Here is a 19,866-nt window from a genome sequence, read left to right as displayed (position 1 = left end):
TGACAACTGAAATACAATGCCTCTGGTACCACAGGACAATATTTTTTTTTAGACCATGTGAATCTCAGGACTCCTGGCAGAAGTTCACCAGTTGCCTGTCTCCAGCCTGGCCACTCCCCTTACAGCGCTGAATGCCTTATAGTCTTTTTCTTTTGGTTCCTTTTTTTTTTTTCCCCCCCCCAGAGGAAGAGTGTTGTACAGAACAGCAGGTTAGATCTCCTGAAAAGCAAATTTCACTCCCTGCCTCCAGCCCAAGATCGTGGAAATCTGGCGCTCTTACCCAAGAATACCTTCTAGTTTCAGCTTTGGAATTCAAAACTGACCAGCAGCCTCCTGCCACCCAGAGAACTTTCTTAATTTTCTCCCCAAGATGACACTGAGTCCGACTAAAGTCTCCTGTCTTCATCCTCTGTCCTATCAGCGCTCTACCTGGTATCTTTGACATACTCCCACCTTTGCCTCTTACTTTTGTTTCTGAACATAACTGCATTTAGTTTCAGTGATCAAACCTGATGGATAAACGGACCTTTTCTCATGTTGAGGTCACATCTGTCGTAGGCTTGTTCATGTTTTTGTCCCAGCCCTTTCCCTGTTTATCATGTGGTAGGCCTAAGCTCCCTGTCCAAATGTAGCACTGGCCCTTCTCTAGCTGTGATGCTCATTTACTTTGTACTTTCACTTTATTTGCCCTCCTGTTGTAAGTTGTTCCTTTATTCCCTCCCCAAACCTTGTAGTCCTCTTCCCATTTTACTCCTGCTGTATAAGACCTTGTCTCTATGCTAATGCTCTTCCTCCATTTCTGCACTTGAAGGTTTTTGCACTGCTCTTCACTCGTCTGGAGTCCCTCCCATACAAACAGCCCTCCTCCCAGAGGCACATCCTACCTGTTAAGCATTTCTCCAGACCTTCATTCCAGCACTCATCTTTGAGCCACCTCTGCTTTTCTTTTCTCTGGGCTGGAGAAATCCCATTAACGGGCACTCAAGTGCTGTGTCCTTGGAGTGCCCACCTGTCAGGGTCGCAGCATCCACCATGATTTGTTCAGCTGGGTGTTTTACTGGAGTATCCTGGAGAGCAGCTAGCTGTTCTGAGCAAAAACTCTAGTCAGGGAGAAATGACTTACAAGGGGCTGTAAGTTAATGCACCTTGCACTGGGCAAGACAGTTTACCTTACAACTGCTTCTCAAGACTTTACAGCCTCTAATTTTCTTGTCATATAGGCTTGAACTTTATTTACTCTAGAGACAATTGAGATGGCTCTGAGTGTTTCTCAAACACTAAACAGCAAGAGCCGGATTGAGATGTGTGAATTGCTGAGAGCCTTAAGTGACAGCTGCTGTACTTGTGACTCTTGGGTGAGGAAATTAGAGGCTATGAAACCTCTAGAAAGGCTTTCTGTCACTTTATTTACTTTGCCCAAGGTCCCTAAGGCTCACTCAGAAATGTGCTTCTGAGGACTGTTTAGCACTCGCATGTTTACAGTGCAATGGAGTTAAAAGCACTTGGGATTTGCCTTGCTGCTGGAAAAGCTGGGTGGGAAGCCAGGCTGCCTTGAAGGCTTTTTAATCAGGACTAAAGCTTTCCTTACTTTGAGGATAGGAATGGGTGGCTTTTGCCACAGTGTTGTTTGATCAGTGGGAAGGGAGACTCATACCTAGGACTGGCTGTTGTCCTGCTTGAGGGGCAGCCTCATGACGTGTGGGGGGATAAACATATATGGACTTTTCCAATCCCATTTTTACCTGCAGGCAGTTTTAGAATTTCCAGACAACACTCAGGTTTTTTGCCCTGTCCCTAGATAAAAAGGAGGGACCTATTTCAGAGAGGCATTGTGCTATAAACAGGAATTTTGTCTTCATGATACCAGTTCTCCTGCCTCTGCAGACTTCTGCATCTTGGAGGAGGGCTGCAGCCCTCCAGGTGACCTTTCTCACTTGCCCTGTGGGTGGATGGGAAGCAGGAGCGTTGCAAAAGTCCTCCACCACATCCTTTGCAGAGCAGGGAGGTCCTCCCTCCATTTCTGCTTCAATATTCAGGATGTAGCTTGCCACATCTTTTCCTTCAGCATTGGTTTTAGAGGGGGTTTCACTCTCTCCTGCCCTCAGCCTGAGGATCTTGACCTCTGGGGCAGTAAGAGGCAGATACGGATCCTTATAGCCATGTTTATTCCACCAGCTAATGTGGTTCTCATGAGAAATACAGCTGAGCCCCTCTGTAACTCGGGAAGTGGGCGGCAGAGTGCTACACGAGAACAATTGAAGCATCTATGAAATGCTGCTGGAGCCCATGGTGTTCTAAGGAATCGAGGCCATTAAGAGTGATTGCAAAGGATGTCTCATATTTCTGAATTTGAACATTATCCCTCCTCCTCTATGCTGCTCATGTGTGTCTAAACTTAGTTTAAAGACAGCTTTTCACAACTGCTCTCTCTGAAATACAGGGAAGGAAATACTCCCTTTATCACAAGGTGAACCCAGAGATGATAGTCCTTGTAGTCTTGGAAGATAGCTCCCTTCCCTATCAGAAATCATGGGGAGGTTCTTAATTTTCTCTGTGATGAGGAATGTCTTTTCGCTGTGTGGCACTGGAGGTGCTGTCAGCAGTGAAACGCTGCATTCCAGTGCCTGGCTGGGGAGGCACCTTCCTCAGGGACTGGGCTTGCAAGTAAATTCCAGGGTCAAAGCCCTTTCTCAATATCCAGGTGCGATTTCAGTCTTTTTCTAAATCAGCTTTGGAGTAGCAAGTGCAGGATATTCATGACAAAAAGAATCTGGCCACTGCCAGATTTATAAGCTAAAATCTGGGAGATGGAGTCTGATTCCTTGCCCTGCCAGTGACTGTGACCTTGGGTAAGTCCTGCTTGTGAAGGGGGTGGCTGAGATGAGAGCTTGAGATGCTTTTGTCAACAAAAAGGTGCTTATGTAGGCATAGAAAAAATAAATAAATAATCCAGGAAATGTAATTTTTTTATCTTCCAGTACCTAGGGAAAAAGAATCAAGAAACTTGGCTGGAGTCCCTGCTCACTTAATCCTTTTCTCCTTGACAAAGGATAAGAAAGTTCTCTGGGTGGCAGGAGGCTGCTGGTTAATTTTGAATCTCAGAGGAGAAACTAGAAGGTATTCTTGGGTAAGAGCGCCAGATTTCCATGATCTTGGTCTGGGGGCAGGGAGTGAAATTTGTTTTTCAGGAGATCTAACCTGCTGTTTTGTACAACACTCTTCCTTTGGGAGGGTGGCGAGTGTGAAGAGTTAAGATGAATTGTATAAGAGATGAGAAGTTGTGAATTCTCTGTGCTGGAGCATATTCTTCAAGAGCTGGCTCTTAGCACATTAAGAGGCAATTTAATATTGAATGCACAGTGAAAGAGTTCTTGAGTTCTTGAGTAGAAAGCAAACAGGACCAGAAAGGGGATACAAATAAATAAAGCAAGCACCAACCTTTTCCCAAGTCTCACCTTAAATTCCCTTTTAAGAAGAGGTAAAGCTGATACCACCATTTCCTGCTTGAGGAACTCCTGCTACTTTATCACTGTATAAATGCAAAACAAGCCGAGCAGTAAAACAGTCCTCTGGTGATCAGTTGTGCTGCTGACAGCCCTGTGGCTTCGGGTCCTTCTTGAATACAAGCACAGTTGGGTTTTTTTTGCTGTCCTGCAAAGCCAAATGCCTCAGGCAGGTTTTACCCACAATTTCCTGCCACCTATTTCATGCAAATAATAGTACATTGATAGTGCAGTTTGTTGTTTTACTTTAGAGCATCCGTTTTCTCTGAGACGGTTTTCAGACAGATTGTGGCGGGAAGAGAGTCTTTGCAGCACAGTATGGAAGACAAATGTTAAAGCTCCATCCTCACTGTGTCAGCTTTAAAGATAATGGAACATCTTTGCATACTGACATCGCTGAGCTCTGCCTGTTCCACCCTGCGCCCCTTGGTTACTTGTCATATCTGCAGGTAACAGCTGGGTAAATAAAGCTCATATGCTAATGATAGGATTACCATTTTATTATGCTCTACTCTCAGCAACATGAGTTGAAATTGTAGCTGTTCTCTTTTCAAGGCTGAAGATGCACTCAATTCAACAAGTAAGGGAAAGCTGGGAACTTGTGGAATCAAAACTTTCAGGTTGGCTGGGAAAAATTCTACATTTCAATGCTTGTTACAGTTCTTGCCTCAGTCCTGGCAGTTATCCTAAAACTACCCACAAAGTGACAGTGCTATGGTGCCCAGCACTGATGTAGACACTTGATTTTAGTGGAGTCTGGTTTATATGGTGGCCCCTGGCTAAGCTGTCTGGTTTACCCAAAGATGCTCTGATTCAGTGGTGAAACACGCTTCACTCTGCTTGCCCCTAGCCCAGCATCTCACAGCCAAGACTTACCTTTCCTTCCTTTTGCAAACATCTTTTGGCAAAACCTCTCCATATTATTCAGAGGCGTTCAGTGTTGTGCTGACATCCTTTCTGCCTATCTGAAGCAATTTCTGAGGCAGCTCCTTCACAGAGCCCACAATCTGCTACAAATGGTTGGAGCCATGGCTGGCTCTCTGGGCTTCCCAGGGGCCTGGAGAGGGGTTCACTCTGGCCTGTGTTTGAGATGTTTGAGCCTCTCTGAAGTGAAGAAGAGTTGTTCCCTGTTCTGTCCTAAAGATGTGTTTCACCACTGCAGAGTTTGAGGGAATGGGGAGACTTGAGCTAATGCAGCAGTTAATGTTGTGGTGTTGGGGCTGTGTACAGGTTTGGGCTTCTCAGCCTGGCACACAGTACGACTCCGTGTCACTGCAGCTGCCTCAAGCTTTTCCATCTGTTCCCTGCCCCCCTTTATTGTTGCCCTGTAACAGAGAAAGGATTGACAAGCTTGTGGAGACTGAATCAACCCCCACTTGTGGTGGGAGTAAGTAGAGAAATGGGGCTCTCGGCCCCCTCCCCTGGGCCTAGCCATGGCAGAATCCCTTTAGTGCCAGAAATCTCTGAGGGCAGTGTTTTCCCTCCCTCCTCCTCTCTGTGAGCAGATACAAATTGTCCCACCATGCTCTGTGGGTTTAACTTCATTACAAAAAGTGTCCCTGCTGAAAGCCAATGCCCTTCACAGGTGCTAAGGGAGAAAAATGTGTCTGAAATAGCCCATCTGGTACGTGTATTTTGATTACTTCCTCCCTTCCATCTCACTGCCCTCATTACTAAGAAATGCCCAAATGCTGTTAACAGTCCATTCCTCTAATAACAGTGCTGCTTCATCAAGTGCAGCCTCCATTAAAGGAGAAAGCGAAGAAGCTTTTTTTCTTCTTGTGATGGGGAAGGAGGAAATCATGTTGGGAAATTGTGTTTGGACCCAGAGGAGGGTAGGGAAGGGAAGAACAGCCCCAGGGCAATAGACAGCGAGTTGCTGTTCTGTCAGTTCGATGGGCCAGCAGGCTTAGAGCAAGCAGTGCAGAAAAGCTGAGATAACACAACTGTGTTTGGTCATTCACAAGGCAGAAAGACCTTCAATCTCCTCTGTTTTTACACGACTGTAAAAGTCCCCAGTTATTTGAGGGACATGCACATGATCTCTCCCTCAGAAAAATGTAGTGCTGGCTGTTAAAAAAAAAAGAATAGTTATGTTTGTATCTGGAACAGTGAATGTTTGAAAGCCAGTTAGATGGGCCAGTGACTTTGAAATTAGCAGAAGAGAAGATATGAGCTAACTAAATGAGGAATAGTCCAAAGCCCTGCAAAAAACATTTATGCTACAAAATCGGATGTCAGTTAAGTTGCTGCTTTCTCAGGTTGCGTTCCAAAATTTCTGTTTCTTCCTACTCGTTTCTCATTCTCCCAGCATGACCATATCATAACCCTTTTCCTTGGCAGTTGAAAAAAATAATTTAGGTGTAGTGACCTGTCATCTTTGTCTTGAAACAACAAATTGCACTGTCTGGACATCTGTGCTGAGTGATAAATTTGCCTCTTGGGTTAAGCAGAATTTCAGGGTAGGGGGAAGGAAACAGTGAATTTGTGAATTGCGGGGAGATATTTTTATCTGTCTTCTCCTGATTTGCTGCTCTTCTCTACATCTCCTGGCCTGGTGTTTGGGTAGTTGCTGAGACAACTTAGCCTCTTCTTCCCTGCGTGAATTACCAATAAACCCAAACTGACTTTTTCCGGGGTCCTCATTGTCTGGAGGAGGCTGCAACCAGCACCTGATGCTTGGGGAGGGGAAAGACGTGATGATATTTCGATCTCTGTTCATACTACATTTGTTACCTTCCATAACCTCACATCTGCTTTCCGTTGGCAGAGAACAAGCTGCTCACTAATTGTGGGTTTCCCACAGGAAGTGTGGCCCTGCAGTCTCTGCAGAAGTTAGAGGAGCGTTTTCTTAACTGAGCACTGAGCAGGCCTTTCTACTAGTCACTTCAGGCGTTAGTGTTAGCCTAGAATAAAGCTGCAGAAAAAGATCATATATCTGTGGCTGAATGGAGGTTGGGACTGTACTATTAAGTCTGTGTCCTCTAAGGCATACATCCTTGTTTCATAGGTTGCAGCTCTTGGTTGCTTTTGCAAAATATTTTGATATTCCCATGGCCTCTTCTGTTTTATTCCATAGCAGAAGTGAGCCTCTTTCAGGAGCCTTGTTTCTTTTATCAGGGCTTTCAGTAATCTTTACAGCTAAAACAGCCAGCAGCATGAACAATGGCATCATATCATTAGTTGAAAAAGCAGCTTCAACACTTGATTTAATGTCTTTATGGAGGAGGTAACAGAGGCAGTGTGTGTGGTGTGGAGTTGGGAGCACTGGAGTCAATTTGTACTTGTCAGGAAAACATGCTAAATTTCTCTCCTCCTGTGTCATAATTCTTTGGTTTATTAGAAGCACTCAGAGTTGTCTCTTTTTTGCCTGGCTAGCAGGAATCCTCATTTCACCTTCTTCCTTGTCCTCCCCTGATGCTCAGATCTTGCTAATGCTCCACAGCTGGCATGCTCCATCATGCTTTGACTTCAGCACATATTGTTTTTTTAAGCTTAGCTGCCAGATGTGCCACACCAAGCTGGACTTTAGGTGCTGTGCTGCCTTGGAGATAGTCCAAGGCAGCAGTTACCTCTGACAGCCCTCTCATTCTTTGTTCCCTTACACCAGAGGGATTCTCAGTTCAGTCTGGATACCTGTAGTATGGGTAGCCACCTCCCCACTTCAGACTTCTCACTCAATTGCAATGCAACAAGCCTAAGGTATGTGGCTGTTTCACTCACAAACCCAGCAGGAGCCATCTTCAAAATCTAGGTACTGCTTTGGATGCCCAGACCTCTGTGCAGTCCACCACCAGCCACCACCATCTCCATCACCGTTGCTGCTGTTTCCTTCATTGGGTATGATGACTCTTGCAAAAAGACTTTAGGAGCTAGCAGATGCTCTATGCATTCCAAGGCCTGGTATGCAACATAGGCACTTTCTGCATGCAGGATTAGTGCCTGTTAAACAGTGCTGGCAGAGGAGCAGCTATCCATCTCAGTAAATGTCCAGCTGAGGACACAGAGCCCAGCACTGGCACAGGAAATACCATTCTGCAGGAGACAGCTTGGTTACTGCTGCCAGATAATGGTTTGCCTCTACTTTCAGCCTGTGCTGTAGATTACATGCTCTCAGGATTCCTCCCAAAAGGCAAAGGCAGGTCCAAGGAGAGGTGTTTGTTGGTGTGGATGAGGAATGAGAAGGTTGGAGGGGAAGATGCTGTGATATACTTGATGGAAATCATGGCATGTTCAGCTCTTTCCCTTACATAACAGGCAGGATGAAGGTGCAGGGCCAGGAACACCACTAGCATGTCACTTAATGCATTCAGGGACACTATTGAGGGGAAACATTTCTGGCATTCTCCTCAGAGGCATTGCTGGCCTGAGCCGGATGCACAGAGAGCAAGAGGAAATCTTAAATTTCAAAGTGGTGTGATATCATTACACAGTGGGCAAGTCGTCAGGAGAATATTTTCTGTGGGCAGCAGCCTCGATGTGCTGGAGAGGAGAGCAGAGCATATATTTGAGAGATTTGTTCCTTAACACACCTTCTCAAGACCAGGGCTGGCACTTGCCTTGGGGTACAGTGGGGTTCATCCCCAAAGAGCTTTATAAAGCTCACTGAAATCTTTTGTCATTCTGTCTTAATATTGATGTGCACTAGAGGCATGATCGCGTGGAGGTTATTGTACAAAACAAGAATAGCAGAGCTTATTCATTATCAAGATAATACAACCAAGATGAGACCAGCTGGGACACGTGAAAATAGAAAAATTAGCTGTTCTGTTCTAAAGGAGCCTGTAAACATCCATATGTGCACACAAGTCTGCTTCAAAATACTCTGCTGAGATCCTTCCTGGCTAAAAACCAGTAGGGCCACCACTTGTCAGGGTAGAAAACTTATCTCTGATTCCTGCCCTGCTTCCCACAACTCCTGCTGTCCTGTAGCCAACTAGTGACAAATGCCAGGACCCAGCCTGCCTGGGGGGCTGATGTGCCTGGTGCCAAGCCAGCTCCCACAGTGAGCATCTGAATACACATTATGTGTCTTGATGCCTTAGTCACTCCAAAACAGTGCTTCTGGCTACTCAGGGAGAGGTCACTGGGGACGGGGGAATGTAAGACAGGAAGAGGAGGGGAGGCGAAGGAGCTTGTCTTCTTAGAGTTGCAGAGACAGGAACCACCAGGAAGACCCAATTCCTCCAAGTTAGTTCCTTGGAGCTCTGCTCACTGCCCCTAATGCTCCCCCCATTCCCTCCTGCCCTCCCCAAGCACAGCTTGGGGGTTTCCCAGGAGAGTGCAGCTCAAAGGGGACTTGGGGCACAACCTCCCCATTCGGTGCGCTGTCCCTGTGCCACTGCAGCAAAGCTAATATCCCTGTTTCAGTTCCCTGACCTTCACCAGCCAAATCATTTACTGTCATTTCCTACTCTCCCCTCTTCCCTACCCTGGCAGTAACTGTGTATGCACATAAAAGCTTAGTGAATGCTAATCAGGATAAATGTAATGGTGTTTCTAGCCCTGTGAACACATGCTTTATGACTGTTGTGGGTTTGGGGTTTTTTGGTGGTTTTTGTTTTGTTAAAAAAAAAAAAAAAGTCCCACGGCGTTTTTGTTAACATAATTGTGTTGAGCAAATTTGAAATATTTGAAAGCTTTTAAGTGCCTGTTATATATATATACAAGGTTTGTCTTGGAACATGCTAGGTTGCAACAGACATTTTCCAATTAAGTGAAACAGCAGTGAGGATAATGGGTTTATGGAAATGGAAGAGCCATGCTGGAGGGAGATGGAAAGCCAAAAAGCATTAATCTTAATAGGATCCTTTTTCTTTTTTTTGTTTTTAGCTTTGCTTTTCCTTTAAACTTTTTCCTTGGGCATATCCCTGCTTCTGCAGTGGCATGTTCTGTATCTAGAGAATCTCTTCCTCTTTTTTTTCCTCATTTACTTCAATTTCTCCCCTCTTTTTTTTTTTTTTTTTCCTTGTCCTTTCTCTCCAAGAAATCATCTGTGCTATCCTTTCTACATTGATGGAGGCTTGTGCACACATACAGTCATCTGTCACTTTAACTGAGCGTACAGTGTGGGAAATGGGGAATTCACAGCCTTCTGCTCTGGAAGGCAGAGTAACCCTCCACAGAGCCAAACCCTCCTTCTCTCTGCCTCTGGTAAAGGAAAACCTCTGGGAGAGGTCTGGGCTCTGGTCCAGTTCTGCAGCCCAGTCACCTTGGACCAGGCTCCTCCCTTCTGTATAGTGAGTATCTTTTCCAGACTGCTTCCCAGTGAAATCAGCAGGATCAAGGGTGGAATCAGTGCGCAGGACTGGCATCCTTTTATGCTGCTATGATTTTCATGTTGTGCCTTGCTGGGTCAGCGCTTGGCTGAAGTCCCTGTGGACCGAAGCAGCCAGGTGGGTAGCGGTGCAGGAAGGTGGCAGTGAGCTCTGCTGTGGGGGCATCCCCCCTCCTTGGGGGGAGGTTCTTTGGCCTGATCAAAGGGGAATCTGATGCTTACAACCAGAAATTGGGACTCGAGACCTTAGCCAAATTTCCTGGGAGGTTGAAGAAAGTAGAGAACTTGTGGGTTCCACCTGACAGATTATGCAGAGGGAGCACTATGCCACCTCCCAGGAGGGATGCTGGGCTCAACTCACAACTTCCTTTTGCCTGCACCTCTCCCACCATTTCTAAACTGATCTGTGAAGCATTCCCACACCCAACTCTCACTCCTGCTTCACCCTGATCCCATGACTACCAGCATGGATTTCTGTGGGATGCTTAACTGGACTACATCTCCATAGAAAAGATCACCTTGAGTCTGGCATGGATTTTTCTAGTCTCCTTCCTATCCCTGGCTATAAAAGTGGACTGTGTTTCTTTAAATCCACTCACTCCTTTAAAGTTGCTATTTTGAAGGAAGCAGTGCTTAGACCTTTAATCTGAAAACAAAAGAGCTCAGATGCCCCAACTGTATTTATCTTTGCCCACATCAGAAGGGTTGGAGGCTTAGACAGCACAAATGTCTCCCTAGAGGTAGGTGCACTTCAATAGTGGATGAAGAGATCTATATATATATAACATTCAGGTTAGATAGGCTCTTGCATGGGAAGGGTCCCGAAGGTACTACATAATTCCACTCTATTGAGGTACTAATACTGCACCTGTCATTGTGGTGTTGGTGTGATATTAGAGCGGGTCACTGGGGAGAGCACATTGATCCCATCTGTATACAGTTTGCAGCATCCTCTGCATCCTTTATGTCCAATGCATCAGTCCTTGCCCAGTTTCCTCCCCTCCTCTAACAGCAAAATCTTTCATCCATGAGCCAAAGCAAAACGGCTTCACCAGCTTCGATGTCCTCAGGAAATGTGTTGGGTTTCTGCCACGAGTACTTCCACACCCAGAAGCTTTCAAGCAGTAAGCAGGATTAAGACACACAGCCGTAGGCTTTTCTGTGACCTTTGGGTATTTAAACAGTCTTGGCCTGGCTTCATGAATATGAGTAGTCTTCTATCTGGTTTCCAACCCAGTGCTCTCCCTGCACAGAAATACTTGAAATAGTGGTTTTGACTGTTTCTAGATGGCTTTCTTGGAAAAGTAAAAAATAACACTGTAAGTGATAATTGGACTTTATGCCTTTATTTCCCCATGATATTATGTTTCCCTCTGTTTTCAAGACCGTTCTGTTTCTGTCATATGCTCACTCTCAGTGCGTTGTGTTTTTTTGAGATCTAAAATCCTGCTTTTGTGTGTGTATGTAATGATTTTAAAGGCTTTCTCCAAGCTATTCTCCCACTAGAGGGTACTCCTGCTACATCAGAAATAAACATTCAGGGATGGACTTGGTTCGCAATGCGTCCCTCTTCTTTCAGAGCTGGCTGTTCATTGACAGCACAACCTGGATGTGTTCAGTCGTGCTGCTTCCCTGCTTCAGCAGTCGTGGAGCTGCCTGTTGCTGGTTGTGCAGGGGCCCAGAAATGCTGTAGGACCATTCTGGCCACTCCTGTTTCCTCCTCGTTGGCTCCACAACACTCTGCTCCTCTGTGAGCGGAGACAGTTTGTCTGACCCCCTGGCCCTCAGGCTGGGGCCAGAGGTTAGTGACAGCTCCAGGGAGGGTGTGGAGAGCCCCCGACACCATGCTACCAAGGCTTTGATTTGAAAATGCTCTAATGGCTACATGGCCCTGCGGAGGCAGGACTGCTGCTGAGCTGAGGGGTAGAGTTTGGGTGCTCTTGTTTTGGGGACATGTTATCGGAGTCAGGAAAAAGAGAAATTTTGCTGGCCAGCCTTTCTTAGGCAGGAGATCAGATCGTGTGGCCTATTCTGGCCTTGAACTGTGTGTGTGTGTTGGCAGTTGATGGATGGCAGGCTCCCTTAAGAGCAGATATATTTGGCTTTCATTTTGTGAGACTGTAAAAGTAGCTTTGGGTATGGCAGGACACTCTCCCTTCTCCTCTGTGCCTGAATGCCCCTATGTATTTATGGCAGGCAGACTGCCTGTGGGCAGGCAGGCAGGATGCAACACAGGCTGTGGTTTATGCTACTCTAGGTCCTGTTCTTTCATTGCAGCATGGTTTCAGCCTCTGAAATGGCACAGCTAGTGGAGGTGATTTTAGTTTTTCATCTCTCATCCAAGGGAAAGCCCCAGGTTCCTTCCCTGTGGTCCCTCATACCAGAACTATACCCAAGTGTCTCTCTCCCCTGCCAGCATCTCCTCCTTCACACCTCCCTGCTCTGTAGAGCCTGTGGGATCTCCACCACTGCTTGCTGCTTTCTCTTTTGAGCACGCTCATACTTCTGTCTGTCCACACTGATTAAATGAGTAGGTAGGAATTATAGTCAACCGTTCATCATCAGAGTCAGTGTTGCTTTGACCCAGTCAAGATGAAAGAGGTCAAAATCTTTCTTTCCCAGGCCATTCCTGGCAGTGAGATAGCCAGTTACAGTTTTCTGGCAGTGCAAATCCGGAACAGTGCTGGGGGTGGTTCTCCTTCCTGAAAGAAGCCCAAGTGGACTCTGTCACCAGCTGCACAAAATGATATCTTCAGAGCAATGAGCGTCACAAGTCAGTACTGGTAGTCAGTTGAAAAGTCTTATACTCACAGGAGAATAAAACATCATCCTTTGCAAAAGAGAGGGCCTGGAGCATATGTCGCTATTTGGAGCAATAAATCCCAAATGTGGACAATGAAAGGGAATGCCACTGTCCCATCAAATCTATTTTAGGCCTCTCCAGAGCAGCTCTGATTTGTGTGTGCTACCTATAGGTGGGTCTTCTATGGGTGTGCTGCCAAACATAGGTGAGGAGATAATGCAAGACACTGAATGCTCTGCCTTGAGCATCTGGTCCTCTCTGGCTGAATCTGCAGGCTGTGGGATCTCACAAGAACCCTGGTGGTGGTTGGGATGCAGTTGTTCCTGAAGCATCAGTAGAGCTGGCTCCTCTTCAGATATCTGTGTAGCTGCCTACTACTGTGTAGCTGGATAAGGAATGACATCCATGAAGCTGGAGAGTAAGTTATACTCTAAAAACCAGCAAAGCCTTCTCTCTTCCCCCAGACTGACAGCACGGTTGTAGCAGAGGCCATGATAAGAGGCCGGAATAGTACTCTGCCCTCCAGGAGTGGAAAGGAAGTTGTGACCATCAGGAAGGAGAAAAACTGAAAATAGAGCCTACAAAGGGGAGTAACTCACCAGTGTGACTGTTCCTCTTGGAAAACCTGAAGAAAGTAATTTAGCAGCTCAGAATTACAGTAAATTACAGACCTGGCTCAGTCTGTCTGCTGAGTGCTCTCAGCCTCTATTGATTTCAGAACCAGGCTGTGAATTGCTGCCAGGCAGTGAGGTGGCTGGTGACTGAATCCTTACGTACTCCTCTGGACCCGATTTTTCTCTTTGTCCCAGTTCCCATCAGTGGCTGTAGATGCTGTCAGTCAGTCCAGCTGAGCAGTGAAACTACTCCATTTGACCCCATGGAAATCCAGAGGAGTTTCACAGATGCTGTAACATCCCTTTCAAGTTTGCATAAGTGTCATGGAGCCCCCTTTTCTCTCACATATATCTGATTCCTGATCATTATGCAATACGCTCCTGAAGGCAGCAGGACATCCTGAAGCTCTGCTGGAAGGAGTAGTCTCTGTTTCCTTCTGCCACCCCAGACGCACATGCCCAGGTCAGCTCACTGAGCGGCTCCATGCTGGGCGCTTCCCAGCTGAGTGTGGATCAATCTGGGAGGTGGAGAACAACGTTTCAGCCCACCTTGCGCATACAGAACTGTGGAGGCTGCTCTGGAGAGCTGTTGTGCAAACAAACATCTATTTGTTTGTACAGCCTGTAGGGATTATGACATGCTGAACTCTGTATTTTTCCAAGCAGGGGCGTGCTGCTCCTGAGGAGTGAGGACTGTCTGAAACATCCCCAGCCAGTGTATGCGAGTCAGCTCCGTCCGGCAGGCCTCGTCTGTCGGTGCTGACAGGTCTCTGACAAGCTGCTACTTCTCAACAAAAGTGGAGTCTATTGAGCTAGAGCTCCCTAACGGAGAGGTTTTGAGAGGGAGGATTAGACTTGCTAATCAGGAGGTCTCCAGTGCCCTGTGTTGGGACAGCTTTATTCATAGCGGTGAGTCATGCGTGCTCAGGTTAGCAGCCTTGGGGGTAGGCAGAGTGTAAATAGAGAGAGGACCTTCCCTTAATAAGAGCTGCAGCCCTATAATTGAGGCAGCTCCAGTCCATGAGATGTTCACAGCCTCCAGCTGCACTTTGTTCAGGTAAAAATCTGGATTTGCTCTGTTCTCCAGCTTTTCTTCTCTTACTTTCCCTTGATCTTTCCACGTCATGCTGTGGCATGCAGCCCTTCCTCTCCCCTGTTTTATGTGCCTTCACCTAATCTGTGGCACCTATTTTGTGGCTTTTGGTGTGATGATCTCTGAGTTGGGAGGCTTGTGGCTCTGTGTATCAAAGTTAATGATAAAATACACGGTATGGTACAGAGCAAAACTAGCAGGGAACCTTTGTTAAAGAGCTGCTCGCTTGGGTGATCAGACAGTGATGGATTCAGGATGTGTTCTCCAGGGCTCACAGAAACTTGGAGACCAGGAGTGAGTGGCTGAGCTTTGCTGGAGGTCTGTACAAGCTGTCTTGGAGGTCTGGAGTGGGAACAAGGCTGATGTTATGGCTGGGAAGTGTGGCCAGCAAGGAGAGATGGGAGTGGGGACAGAGGCAAAATGAAGCCAAGTTGCTGCTCAGTTTGAGGTTGACCAGCTTTGGAGGGGGGACATCAAAGCATCAGTCAACGGCTGAGGGAGAGGTGTGGAAGAGCGGCAGTTCCGGGGTTTAAATCTAAATCCCAGAGGATGGACCAGCATGTAAACACATCACTCCAGGAAATCCTCAGTACCAGCCTAAAGCATGTGGAGGAAGAGGAGACAAAACTAATGAAGATAGATGTTGTACCCGAAGGGATGTTTGCTCTTGCTTCCATCAGATACTCAGACATAAGAGGAGAGTGAATAATCTCAAAGGCCCAGAATATCCTTGTGAGCTTTATCAGGACCTGTGCCTGTGGTTCCCTCCGTAGGGGCTGACACAAATGAGGGTAATGATGGGTCCCCCCAATTACCACAAAACAGCTTAAAAACTGAGCACCTTTAAAAAAATGGAGCCGTGTCAAATCCTTATTCCAGCCTGTGCTGCTGTCTGTTGCTGTGTCTGCTGAGCTGTTTGTTTGTCTGCTGAAAGGGGAAAAATAATGTGAAACTGGAGACTAAACTAGGCTGAGAAAAGGCTATTTTATTTTGTTGTTGTTGTTCTCAGTCTCAGCCTTTCCAGGTGGGTTCCAGTAGGTGCCAGTCTCACCTTGTGGAGCAGGGGAGAATGGAAACTGCTAGCAATTCTTCACAGGAATATGAAAAAATACAGTGCAAGAGGGGGTGGGAGGAAAAACGAAAGCTGATAGGAAAGACCACTGTTCTCTGGGACACTCACTTAATTTCTTTTTCCCTACTCAGCAAAGTTTATCTTGGGCTCAGCAGCACAGACCAGTCTCCCTCCCGCTCTTTAATTAGTGTGTAGTAAAGAAAGAAGGTGTTGGGGGAAGGAAGGAGAAATGGGATATTGTGTTTTGATGCCCCAATGGGTAGAAAAATGCATGGTTTCCAAATATGATAGTTAATGCTTAATCTGACAGACTGTCTCTTATCAACAGACTGTATGTGACACCCCATTACATGATAATGGAATCCTATATGGAGACCACAGGAGACCCAGTTCCATTCAATTAACTTACAGAAAAGCAAACCTCTGAAAGCATCTTTGTCTTGTCTTTTCCCCACCTCTTTCTCTCCTTTTTTTTTCTACCCTGAGAAAATGAGAGAATGAATATTTCTATTTTGTTTTGCAGAGGATTAGTACCAACTAATAGGATTAATATCGTAAGTTGTGTGGCAAATGGAACATTGTTAATAAGGTGATTATTAGAGAATTATATGGAGGGGCAAAAAAATTAAAGCAGTTGAAAGAAAAGCATCTCTGTGGTGGACAGACTGCCATTTCTGTGCAATATCCCAGCAGCTGGCCTGCCTGTTCTGGCTCATACTTATTTATTTCTCAAGCCTGCTCTGCCTCTGGAACTGACTTGAGCATCAGCACAGGGTAGGAAGCAATTTCAGAGGCTGAAAGTGCTGCATGCAAAGAGCTGGCGTCTCCTCCGGCGCTAGCTACCAGCACCCTAAAACAGAAGGCAGGTAAAGGATTTACAAGTATCAGATAGTCAGCATTTCGCCTGGCATCCCAGGGATGCCTTCCAGCCATGAATGGGCTTCTGCTCATGATGAATAACTCCATCTCTCCCTCTTGTCTCCTTACTCTCTGGTCGGTTTGGCTTTGCCCATGGGCTCTGACTGCGGGCAGGCAGCAGTGAGAATTGCGGGGTGTGTGAGTAGCCACGTCCCCTGCAAACGTTGAGCACTTGAACACTGGTGGCTCTGTAACATGTGCTGGAGAACTTCAATCTATATGAGTTTGCAGGGCCAAATATAACTGGCAAAGATCTTATAGTGGTTATGTGCCATTGCTAGCAGGTGTAAGATAGGCAACTTCTGCAAACCACTGGGTGGAAAGGCCTGGAGCTCTGGTTCACGTCTGGGAAAGCATACAGCTACATTCTGCTCAGAGCTTGCACAGTCCTTAGGAAATTAAAGGACACCTTTTGTTTCCCAAACCCTCTATACATGTGTGGGTCACATTCACCTAACAGAATGTGTGTGAGTGTGAGGCCCTCAGGGAAGAACTCTTCAGAGAGAGGTCTCAGCAGCAGCTGAGCACAGTTGATGCATGGAGATTTTTTCTGACATCTGTCTGAGAAAGTATCCCTTATGCTCTGCATAAATCCTTCTGTCCTGGGCCACAAACCAAAGCCATCCACAGCAGTGGATGTTTACTGGACAGGGGACTGGCACAAAGGGCTTTCTGCCTGAGAGGTATTATCCCAATCTCTGTATTTCCATATACCTAGAGGTATGTAGGCCTGTGCCTTCAGAGATGTTTGCTGTAGGAGGCTTTGTCTGAGCAACTGATAGGGATTTGTTCCCCTGAACTGGATCCCCGTTGCACCATGAGTCACTACTATTTATATCAGCTGTCGATCTCTCCCAGCGGCAGCTATTTTTGACTACCTGTCTTGTATTCAGCGGAGATTTAGCTTTTTTTTTTTTTTTTCTTTTAAATTGAACCTCCTTTTAATTCTTTTTCAAACATTTTTTTATCTTAGTTTGTTTTGCAACAGCTGATGAGCTGTCTGGAGCTGTTTTCCTCACCTGCTGCTTGTTGTTCTGCAGAAAATGGGATATCCAGTTCTACTTTTCAGCAGATTCGGCTTTGTCTAAAAGACTACTTTGCCACAGAGTAAAAGCATCATACCATCTAGAAATGAAAGGCTACAAGAAACAAAGCATTTTGCATCAAACAAGCATTTTAAACACTGTAGAACTGCAATCCAAAGTAGAAGGTTCACTTTGTTTATGGCCATTGTTACCCTAGGAACTCTGCAAGCAAACAGAAAATAATCCATTCTTCCAAGTAGATTAAAAAAGGACTGACCTCTTTATTGAAAAGAGAAGGGAAATGGGCCATGTGAAGGGCTATGCCTCAGCTGTACAGAGGAAAGTGGTAGCAGAGTTGAGAGTCTGACCAAAATCTCCTGAGCTCCGTTTGGATGCTTTGCCCACAAGGCTGTGCTTTCTGCTGTGGTCAAGTTTCTCTCCTAGATCTTCCTGTGTGCACTCAGAATTTCCAGTCTACCCTAATTGGTTAAACTAAACACAGTCATTCTCCTGTCTTTTATCAGGACCAGGATTATAATTTTTCTTCCTGCATCCCAGTTGAACAAGGGATCTCTTGCCTGCCTTGGCTCTCCCTGCAGCAGAGCAAACACTTAGGCTGGAACGAGTGGAGGAGCTGTGTGCACTTCCAAGAAGAAGGATGTCCTCTGGGACCTGCTGGGAGACTTCTATAACACAGCTGATTTTCTGCATTGCATGAGGCAGGGGCACAGTTTTTGGGGCACCTGACCACGCTTGCAGATTCAGCGTGAATGGTGAGTTACCCATTTTACAGCTCAGTCAGTTGGAGGCCGCCAGTGGTGAGATAGGAGTGTCCTGAGGGGCTCAGACTGTGGGATCATGCACCCTGAACCTCTCGTAAAGAGGTCTGAAGAGCCACCTCTGCTCTTGCGTGAAGCCAGCTGCTCTGAGACAGGACGTGTTGGAACCGCAGGATGGTGTTTTACCTTCACCTCTGTGGAAGGTAAAAATCTACGTAATTTAAAGATGAGTTCCCTTATGCCAGGCTATGAAAAGTGTTTTCAGAACACCCCCAAGGTTTCCATTTAATTACCAATTGCAGCTGATTTCACAGAGCAATTTCTAAGCCTCCAGCAAGGCCTTGTGGCAGTTCTTTCATCTCTCAGGCTTATTGGGAAAAGCTGTATTAAACGTCTTTTAATCCTGCCTTGGATGCACTACCTTTGATCACCTACAATTTTATACATCTGTGCTCAGGCTCACGTTCCTACGTACGTGCTTACCCATCCAAAATGCTTTAAACTGTGTCCGTTGATTAGAAAGTCTCTCCTGACTGATATAAAGCTTCTTGCAAACTTGACTGAAATACCCTGATAGCAAATGATGATCCAGAAGGTCTGGGTGATCCAACTGTAAGTTTTAGCATTGCTGGATAGGTTGATGAATGTAAATTCCTCATTTATGTTTTACTCCATGTTTTCTTCATAGAGAACATGTTTCTGCAGGGGGAAAGAAAACAGTAAATGTCCTTGCATGAAAAGAGAGAGCTTTAGCCAGATCTGGGTTGAGACACTTTCCTATATTAATATAACTTCAATCTCAGTTGAGTGTGGGACACAAGAAGGTGGGATGTCCCCAGAGAGGCTACACCCTAAAACCCCTAGATTTCTCCAGTTCATTGAGGGCAAGGTCAGTGCAAAGAGCTGGAGCTTTGAGCTCTTGTTCTAATGTCCCAGGTACAGGACAGTATGTCCCTTATGATGCTTCCTCTCTGAGGAAAAACTGATCTCTTTTTTTGGAAGGATCACAGTGGTAACAATAAGAGTTCACACTTGGGATCCAGATGGGCTCCCAGTGCTCCTGAGCACTGCAAATGTGCCGTGGGAGTTGTGCCACTTCACAGCCGTTGGAAGACTCTCCCTTTTGCATGTCATGGGGATCTCTGTGAGAGCGCTGTCATTTTGGGAGAGTCCCAGTGTCCATCAAGGAATGAAAAGCAAAGCCAGGAAAAGGTGCATGCTTTCCTGGGGTGGATAGAGGCAAAAGCTCCACCACATACAGACAAGCTCCTTATCACAGCCATGAGAGCAGCAAAAAATCCACACAAAGCACTGGTGGGATTACTTGCCTGAAAAAGGCCAACAAGCCATGCCCTAAAACTGCCTGTGCAGAAACGGGGACATCTGCCTGCACCAACAGCTCCGTATGACCACCTGGACTTAGACTTGCATCAGTGCTGTATGAGCATATGTTTATTGCAACTACAACAAGAAAACTGAGTGTGGGGTCATGTTGTGGAGGCTTTGGGTTTGCTTACTGGAGCAGGAACAATCTTTTTCCCAGAAAGTCATTATCTTGATACTCAAAGAGAGAACAGCCAGAGAGGTTTGTGATCTAAGCAGCCAATCTGAAAATAGCTCAGCTCTGTAAGAAAAGCAAGGTCAGCTGCCAGATGGGTCAACTCCAACACTTTGCTCTGCCAAGACCATCATGGTTTGCACTTTACAGCTTTTACATGGGATCTTCAGGATGTGACATTAACAGGCAGAGGCCCTTTAGGCGTGTGCCCACTAGATCCTCAA

Source organism: Athene noctua, chromosome 19 (assembly GCF_965140245.1).
Source record: "Athene noctua chromosome 19, bAthNoc1.hap1.1, whole genome shotgun sequence".
Lineage (NCBI taxonomy): Eukaryota > Metazoa > Chordata > Aves > Strigiformes > Strigidae > Athene > Athene noctua.
Note: the sequence above shows the minus strand (reverse complement) of the source record.